Genomic DNA, 6,309 nt, shown 5'->3' on the forward strand with positions numbered 1-6,309 from the left:
TGACCCTCAGGGTTCCTTCCAATTCCACGATTCTATGGCAGGGAGAAAAAACAACATTCCCCCCCCCTTCTCTTTCTGGAAATGCTTGCGTAGAACCGCTCCCACACTCGGCTTGATTCCTCTGGCTTTTCAGCTGCATTGTGCATTGAGGAGTTGTGACATCCAGTGGTCAAACACAATGCTGCTTTCGTTGGGTAGAGAGTTCTTCATGCATGCCCACAATAACATAGGCCTTATGGGGCATTTTTCCATCTTCCAAAATGCTAGCCAGACACTTTGGGGTTTGTTTGGTTTTTTTGTCTGGCTGAGGGGAATGACGAAGAGAGTACAATTTTACAACACCAATGCGAGGAGAAGGAGAAGGTGGGAGAGCAGATGTTCTTCTGTGCCACCAACAGCAATCAAACAAGGAATTATAAATAATAATTTGTAGAGGCTTAGCAGTTGTTTATTTGCAGATAGGCTAACTTGTGGTGGCCTGGGCGGGGGGGGGGAAGAGTAGGGTATAGGAAAGTCCGTAGCTCAGCGATAAAGCATCTGTAGAAGGTTCCAGGTTCAATCCCTGGCATCTCCAGGTAGGACTGGGAATGTCCCTGTCTAAAACCCCAGAGAGCTGCTGCCAGTCTGTGTAGACCAGTGGCGGCCAAACTTGGCCCTCCAGCTGTTTTGGGACTACAATTCCCATCATCCCTGACCACTGGTCCTGTTAGCTAGGGATGATGAGAGTTGTAGTCCCAAAACAGCCAGAGGGCCAAGTTTGGCCACCACTGTGTAGACAATACAGGACCAACCCTTCAGCTTACTTGCTTTAAGCTAGTCTGTCACTTGGGATGGGCTTTTGCCCAGAAAAGCAACCTAGAAATATTTTAATATATATATATATATTTTAAATGAGGCAGAGTGAGGGGACCACCTCTTTTTAAATGGGGCACCATTTAAAAACATAGAGGAGCATAGGGACAAAGTGGCCAGGCCCCAGTCCTCACCTCAAGTATCACTGCCCTGTCCACTCATCCTATTGCTGCGGCTGCTGGGGCCTTATCTCTCCACTTCCACAAGCCAAGTTTTACAGGCGAGCGGCGCTGCCCACCCCTCAGTCACCTGACATCAGTGACATCAGGTGATCCCAATAACCTGTGCGGTTTGCAAGCAAAACATTGCAGCTACTCTATTATGCATTGGTTTCCTCTGCGATAGCCTTCCTTCCTTTAGCTTATAAAAGCCCAAAGAGTAATTAACGACAGCAAAATAACACATTGAAAAATTGAATTGTTGTGCAATCAAGATGTACCTCGGGAACAGCTCAGTGTGAATCGGTCCCTTTGACACTATGCTTTTAAAGCCCATTCTTTCCCTTAAAGAAGGGTTTTGGGGGTTTTTTAACACCTTTTGGGAGTAATGGATAGACCCCCGTCCCCGCCTGCCCAACCCCCCACTTCATAAATAAATGGGACACATCTGAACAGTCAGATACGAGCATTCCTTTCGTATGTAGCTCTTGGGCCCAGTTCCTCAGAAGGAAAAAAGCAAGGAGAGGTGTCAGGAAGTGTGAGGAAAGGGTGTCAGGATTCTTTCTGCATTGGAGAGCTTCAAAATTGTAAAAAACCAGGCCCTGAATGACAATACTGAAGAGACGCTTCATGGCTCTTGAATGAAATATATTCTCCCCACTCTGTGGATCGGACTTGATTTTGAAATATAATTATCAAACAAGGCAGTCTACAGTTAGAGTTGGTGCGACACTATGGCTAAGATGAACCAGGAAGTTGCGAGTTCAAATCCTCCCCGCCACAAACTTCCGAGGTGAGCTTAGGTGAAACAATTACATTACTTCATCACATTTCATCATCACTGCTGGTATACCCACCACACCCACCCTGGATGGAAATGAAGCAGACTGTGAAGAAAAGTGCTTGGAATATGGAGAAAGGGAGAGTTTAGCTCTCCTCATGTCACACCCATTTCTTTTCGGTGCGTAAAATAGACCTGGACCACTCAACCTCCCACTTTATAAATGAATGGGGCACACATCTGAACACTCAAATAGGACGCTCCTGTCATAGAATGGGCCCTCAGGGTCCTCACAAGGAGAAAGCAAGGAGAGTTATGAAGAAGTGTGGGGAAAGGGTGACCTCTGCCTGTGAAGAAAGGACAATGAGGCCTGATTTTAAGTCACATCGACTCAATACATTTAAAGGACTTAAAACACATGGCTTCCCCTCTAAAAGAATCTCTAGGTCTGTATTCACCTCCTGCACAGCCCCATTGACACCACCCTCCCGCGCCACAAAGGGGTCAAAACTTTGGGAAACCCTCATCTAGATGCTTCCTTTATTGGAAAGATCTGTAAAATTGTGTCCTTACGCATGAATGGAAAATTCAGCGAAATAATTAATTATGATGCACAGTTCCACACGGATTGGAAAGCGGTCGCTATGTTCATAGTCTTTCACATACATGCAGTTTAACTCACCTGACCAATGCGCAGTGATGTAATTGCTATGAGATCTGCAAATGGTCCTGGCCTTAGAGATCTGGGTACCTTTGCCCCCATTCCATCCATGATCGCTGTGAAAATTCTCTCCGCCATATGTAGATCTGCTTGTGACATCACAAGAGGCAGTTGGGTTCTACTATTAAACCTCCCCGTCTCCTTTCTTTGTTCCTTATTTACCATTATATTCCAGTCCATGAGCTTTGCTCATTCAACACTACCAGATTACGTTGCAGTAACAGTGGAGGGTGGTGCGTCAGGGCAAGTGGGGCACTGCCCCACCACTGCCCAATGTCAGGCCCCACTTGCCTGTCCTCTTACCTACAACCAGATCACGGAGGCTTGCCGGTTTCCTCCTCCTTAAGCCGCATTTGTGCCATACAGCACTATGATACTGCGGTGAACAGTTATGGCTTCCCCCAAAGAATTCTGGGAGTTGTAGTTTGCTAAGTGTGATTAAAGTAATTGGGAGGCACCTATTCCTGCCGGGTTTGTCCATTGCTACTTCCAAATCAGGCATATTCCTGAGTTCCACAAGTTTATTTCCCCTACTCCTCACATTCAGCCTCCGGAAGTGTTCCTGAGCATGTGCAGAGTGCATTTATATACCCACCAAATAACTACAGAAAGTCCCAGTTTTTCAAGGGAAGACTTACAAACAGGAAGTACCGTATTTTTTGCTCTATAAGACTCACTTTTTCCCTCCTAAAAAGTAAGGGGAAATGTGTGTGCAGCTTATGGAGCAAATGCAGGCTGCACAGCTATCCCAGAAGCCAGAACAGCAAGTGGGATCGCTGCTTTCACTGCGCAGCGATCCCTCTTGTTGTTCTGGCTTCTGAGATTCAGAGTATTTTTTTTCTTGTTTTCCTCCTCCAAAAACTAGGTGCGTCTTATGGTCTGGTGCGTCTTATAGTGTGAAAAATACGGTAATTAATCCAGAGGGACGTGGGTGGCGCTGTGGGTTAAACCACAAGCCTAGGACTTGCCGATCAGAAGGTTGGCGGTTCAAATCCCTGCGACGGGGTGAGCTCCCGTTGCTCGGTCCCTGCTCTTGCCAACCTAGCAGTTCAAAAGCACATCAAAGTGCAAGTAGATAAATAGGTACCACTTCGGTGGGAAGGTAAACAGTGTTTCTGTGCGCTGCTCTGGTTCGCCAGAAGCGGCTTAGTCATGCTGGCCACATGACCGCCAGCTCCCTCGGCCAATAAAGCGAGATGAGCGCTGCAACCCCAGAGTCGGTCACGACTGGACCTAATGGTCAGGGATCCCTTTTAATTAATCCAGAGGTGCAGCAGGTAGTTCACTGCAGCTGTCAACCATACAAACCCCTCCCCTCAAGCCCCATCTTGTAACATCTTAAACACAAACACATTTATAGTGATAGAAGTTTCATGGCTCCTGCAATGAACCAAACAATCCCCCGGACTCACTCGCTCGGAATTATTACATTCAACAGATTGTGTGCCCAGGACAAAGTTACAGTACTGTACTATACTGTAGCTGGAGCCTCTATCAGGGAGGCATCCATGCTGAAAATCCTGGCATAATTCAGGTGTTGGTATTATTTTTCCTTGCATCAGCTTATTTCTTTTTTTAAAAAAATGATAATTAATAACATAGTATTGTACAGTTTGGCAGGAGCCATAGACTAGGGAGATAAGGCTTCTACGGCGGGGAGAGGGGGATATCACTGCTCATTCACTGATTTTCTGCTCTGTAGGCATTTGAAAAAATATTATTTCTTTGCTTCCCACCTCTGGGATAACTATGCGGTTTGCTTTTCCGTGAGAATCTGGATGTGCTGTCGATGGAATCGGGCGCTTTGCACGCTCGTTTTGAAAACAACTGAATTCTTTCTCACGATGGGGGTGAGGTGGGAACAGGAGGCGTTAAGTGAACAGAAAGACAGCACAGGGATCTGCTTTTGCAGAAGGAAGAGCTGGTGTGGTTTCGCAGTGTTAGAAGGGGCTGGGGTCAACATCTCCACCGGAAAAGGTGCGCCTTAATGGGAAACAGCATCCCAGACAATAACTCTCTGTGTGCATTTATTTAAAGTTTGATAAGCAAGGGGTTTATTGAGTGATCCAGAAATTCTTAAGTCTTATAAGAAGAAGGGGGGAAAGGCATGTAAAAATTAAAATTTGCTGTGTAGATGGTTGTTATGCGCATTGTAATTCTTGTACTGAGTAGAGCTTGTAGAGGACCACCAAAATCTATTCCAGCTCTGATCCTAATAATAATAATAATAATAATTTTTTTTGGGTACCCCGTCTATCTAGCTGGGCCTCCCCAGCCACTCTGGGCAGCCTCCACAAAGACCAAAAATAAACTAATATGTCATACATTAAAAACTTCCTTGAACAGGGCTGCCTTAAGATGTCTTCTGAATGTCAGGTAGTTGTTTATGTCTTTGACATCTGATGGGAGGGCATTCCACAGGGCGGGTGCCACTACTGAGAAGGTCTTCTGCCTGGTTCCCTGTAGCTTTGCTTCTCACAATGAGGGAACTGCCAGAAGGCCCTCGGTGCTGGACCTCAGCGTCTGGGCAGAACGATGCGGGTGGAGACGCTCCTTCAGGTATACTGGGCCGAGGCCGTTTAGGGCTTTAAAGGTCAACACCAACACTTTGAATGATCCTAAGGCCCCATTCACTCTATTCATCTAAAGCATTCTTATTCCACTTTAAACAGTCTTGACTTTCCCCAAAGAATTCTGGGATCTGTAATTTGTTAAGGGTGCTGAGAGTTGTTAGGCGGCCCCGATCCCCTCATAGAGCTACAATTCTCAAAGTGCTTTTAGCAATCAATCCGGGAACCCTGAGAAGCGTAGCTCTGTTGGGGGGAAAGGCAAATGACTGTCTAGTTTGGGGATGGGGAAGCTGTGGCCCTCCAGATGTTGCTCCAGATGTTATACTCAATATAATCAGACCCCAGACAGCATGGGCAAGGCTCGGGGATGATGGGAGCTGTAGTCCAACAACATCTGGAGGACATCAGGCTTCCCGTTTACCTTCCCGCCAGAGTGGTACCTATTTATCTACTTGCACTTTGATGTGCTTTCAAACTGTTAGGTTGGCAGGAAGTGGTAAGCAACCGGTCCCTTAGTCCTCATCTCTGTACTTAATCACAATATTAGGAGGGAAGGAGCGAGTGAGCGAGTAATAAAATATCATATCATAGCAACTTACCCTACAGCACGGTTGTAAAGTTTCCTGGGATAATTTATGCAAAAGTTATCTGAATGGGCTGTATAAGTTACAGAGCTATGTCTGTGAAACATGCAGAACCCACCTGTTTGCAACTGCTGCCTACAGAGGAAGTCTCTCCCACTATCTCATCTGCAATTTGGGTGGCCTAGTGGTTGGAGTGTTGGGCTGTGACACTGGAGACCAGAGTTCAAATCCCTGCTCAGCCATGAAGCTCACCTTGGCCTAGTCGTCAAATCTCAGGCTCTAACCTACCCCACAGGGCTGTTGTGAGGGCAAAATGGAGAGAGGGGAGAACCATGTACTTGACTGGCAAGTCAGTTAAAGAGAAAGGGGTTGTCTTATGGAACTCACTGCCACTTGGTGTGGTGACCGTGATGGCAGGTCTGTCCATAGCTATATGCCTAAATGGAGCCTCCATGTTCAGAGGCAGTGTACATCTGAATGCTGGGAACAAACAAGGGAGGTCTGTTGCTTCTCATGCCCTGCTTGAAGGGTCTGCTGGAGGTAAAGGTAAAAAAAGGTAAGGGACCCCTGACAGTTAAGTCCAGTCGTGAACGACTCTGAGGTTGTAGTGCTCATCTCGCTTTACTGGCCTAGGAAGCCGGCA

General features: G+C 46.6%; 1 protein-coding gene across 1 annotated transcript in view; it reads right to left on the reverse strand.

The window, feature by feature from the left end:
* CA6 (carbonic anhydrase 6) overlaps positions 1-2,589 on the reverse strand; it is a 30,998-nt gene extending 28,409 nt beyond the window's left edge. Inside the window, exon 1 of the mRNA XM_083454037.1 lies at positions 2,474-2,589. The gene's annotated coding sequence lies outside the window, so the exon portion shown is untranslated. The remainder of the gene's footprint in view (positions 1-2,473) is intronic.
* Between the last annotated feature and the right edge of the window lie 3,720 nt (positions 2,590-6,309).

The sequence above is a fragment of the Podarcis tiliguerta genome, assembly GCF_965153285.1.
Source record: "Podarcis tiliguerta genome assembly, chromosome: 8".
In the NCBI taxonomy this organism is placed as follows: Eukaryota; Metazoa; Chordata; class Lepidosauria; order Squamata; family Lacertidae; genus Podarcis; species Podarcis tiliguerta.